Genomic DNA, 2,798 nt, shown 5'->3' with positions numbered 1-2,798 from the left:
TTCAGCCATACTGAGCCCCCAGGATTCCAGCTCCCTCCCTCCACTAGGTCTTTTCCTGAGCATCTCCCTCTACTAGATGATCTTCCCGCCCCAATTTATTCTCCTGGTGAAACTCTAACACCCCCTTCAAGACACTTGCCTAAACATCTTCTCTGCAAAGCCATATTGAGCATCTACCACGTGCCTGCCATTGTGCTAGGCACTGGATACAGTGGAGAACAAAGCAGACATGGTAGAATTAAATGTCCTTCTTAGTTCCCTCAGCAACGCCTGCTCCTCTCTAGGGAATCATTGTCTTCTTTATATTATCACCATCTCCTCCGCAAGGCTGTGAGCACCCTGAGAATAGGACTTCTGTTTTATTCATCTTCAGATCCCTATCACGGAGCCTATGGAATGCATTAATAAATGTTTGCAGGACTCATCTACTCACAGAGGAGTCATCAGACATTTCTGTATCAGGGACATTCAAGTTGCTGGTTATACAACTATGAACCAACAGACACTGTGGCTGCCCTCCTGGGACCAATAGAGCACTTGATTGAATGAATGATGTACAAATGAATAAATGGATTAACAAAACAGGGAAGGGGTGTGCACTTCTCCACTTGGGTGAAGCAGCCCAGAGCAGGGGATGTACAGGAAGTGAGAGGCTGATGTCTAGAAAGTTGGGAAATGATGACGTCCTTTATGTTCCTTCTGACGCAGAGAAACTTATTAGCCATACGACCTTTGGCAAATCATTTAGCCTGTTGGTATCTTCATTTCCTCATGTGTAAAGTGGGGATAATAATATCCTAACAGGGGTATGGTGAAATAAGGTAATGCATTTAAACGCAGGGTTGGTTTTAGGAACTAGTAGTTCCCATCACTTTTTCCGTGTGAATGTGCAGATTTAGAAACACAGCAGGAGAGCCTGCTGGGGACAACACCTCCCTCAAGTTCCAGGTTCCAGCCCTGGGCCAGTGTTCTCACTTCAAACCTGCAGGCGACACTTTCCCTATTGAGCCCCACCCCCACCTCCTCTTGACCTCCTTCTTTTCACTGCTCAGTTCTGTTTACAAGGCTGCCTAAGTGCTTTCAAGGCCAGAGGTTGACTTATATATCTCTACAAGCCTAACAGAGAGAGGGAGGTGGCAGTTAGGGAGGGACTTGGTAGGAAGGGGGCCAAAGAAGAAAGGGAGAGCACAATGCTTATTGAGGCCCCACTATGTGCCAGCTTGGTGTGTGACATGCATTGGCTCATGTCATCTTCATAACAATACCATTTTACAGGTGAGGAAACTGAGGTTCAGGAAGAGAACAGGAGAGGTGGGATATGAAACCAAGTGTCTCTGCGACACCAAAATAATTTTCCTCTATGCCACACTGACCACCAGCTTATAGATGATCATTAAATGTTTGTGAAATAAATTTCAGTTTTCTTATTCCCAGGAAGAGCAGAAATTGTGTGTTCCCCCACCCCAGAGAATCCAGATACATGTTCAAACAATGATGAATAAATAAATGAATAATAACAAACGCATAAATGAGTGAAATCCCTCAGATACCCCATAACCAGGAAGGAGGAAACCAATAATCCTGGGGAGGTGCCTTGCAGGAAGCAGAGACTGCCTTCCCTAACTGTGGTCTCCAGTGCCCTGGACGGGGCAGTGGGCCAGCGACACAGGAGCGCTAGGAGCTTGCTCAGCTGAAGGGAGGAAAACGCTGAGAGGCAGGAGTTGGGGGCGGGGAGGGTTACTGGGGAGAATGTGATGAAGGTGGAGAAGCCCAGGGCAGGGATGGGGAAGAGCGTTACCTGGTCCTTCCATCATGTCTCTGCAGAAAACCAAGAACCGGCCCCTTGACTCCTGGCTTAACATGTTGCCAATTTAAATTAAAAAAAAAAAAAAAGTTGCAAGATCCCAAGCGGCCACTTCCGAAGGCTACTCCGGAAGGGAAGTTGCCAAGGAAGCTCTCTAACCAGTCCCGCGCCTTCGGCTTGCCCCCACCTCTGCCCCCATGCTTCCTGCCACCAGCTCCCTTGTCCCCAACGGAGGGACTCCCTCCACCCGCTCCCAGCTCCCGCAGCTTACCTCCCTTCCTCAGTAGGCCAAGGGGCGTCCCAGGCTGCTCCCCGCGTCCAGGCGTCCTCCGCCAAGGGGCTGCCTCTACTGCCCTGACTTTCTGCCCTGACAGGCGCTCCTTGGCCCCTCCCGAAACTAAATTTGTCAGACAGGTTTCCAGCAGCTCTGCACTGGGAGAAGGAGCCTGAGGAAATCCCCTCCCAGCCCTGACCCGGGGCCTGGGCCGGGCCAGCCAACTCCACAGTCTCACTCCTGGGCTGGCCCTGGATGAATGAGTCCTCCCCCTCAGCCTGCCTGGGCCTGAGCCAGGGAGCCTGTGACAGCCTCTCTGCTTTTTTCGGTGGCCCTGGAATTGGACTCCATTCCTCCTCCAAGTCCTCCCCTCCTGCTCTATGCCTGGGTCTTCTGCCTGCCCTTCTCAGCTCTCTGGGGAAAGACCCTGCCTCTGGTGGTGCTCTGGAGGGAAGCCAGGCCTGGTACTGGGCACCAGGATGGGTGACTTGATGACGCACAGCAGGAATTTAGTCATAAGCCCCTGGCTCTTTCCAGCAAACTGGTTAGATCTTGGGCCCCGGTGAAATAGGTCTGCCACTTTCTGATTATTCGTGCAATGCATTTTGAGAATGACTCACCTGTGCTCGGCCCTGGGGATGAAGAGGAGAATTGACATGGTCCCTGCCCTCATGCTCTACTAGGAAGGGAAGAATGAAGTACTTTGGTCGATGCTGGCCA

At 51.0% G+C, this 2,798-nt stretch overlaps 1 protein-coding gene across 4 annotated transcripts in view; it reads right to left on the bottom strand.

The window, feature by feature from the left end:
- RHBDL2 (rhomboid like 2) overlaps positions 1-2,273 on the bottom strand; it is a 50,145-nt gene extending 47,872 nt beyond the window's left edge. For 2 of the 4 annotated variants that reach the window (XM_019658087.1, XM_019658123.1), the window contains exon 1: positions 2,076-2,273. The gene's annotated coding sequence lies outside the window, so the exon portion shown is untranslated. Of the gene's footprint in view, positions 1-1,798; positions 1,856-2,075 lie in introns of those variants that run through there. The other 2 variants (XM_019658097.1, XM_019658104.1) reach the window with 1 other exon arrangement.
- Positions 2,274-2,798: the final 525 nt, after the last annotated feature.

This window comes from Hipposideros armiger, unplaced genomic scaffold (assembly GCF_001890085.2).
Source record: "Hipposideros armiger isolate ML-2016 unplaced genomic scaffold, ASM189008v1 scaffold_10, whole genome shotgun sequence".
Classification (NCBI taxonomy): domain Eukaryota; kingdom Metazoa; phylum Chordata; class Mammalia; order Chiroptera; family Hipposideridae; genus Hipposideros; species Hipposideros armiger.
The sequence above is the reverse complement of the archived record's forward strand: the minus strand, read 5'-3'. Positions and strand labels throughout refer to the sequence as shown.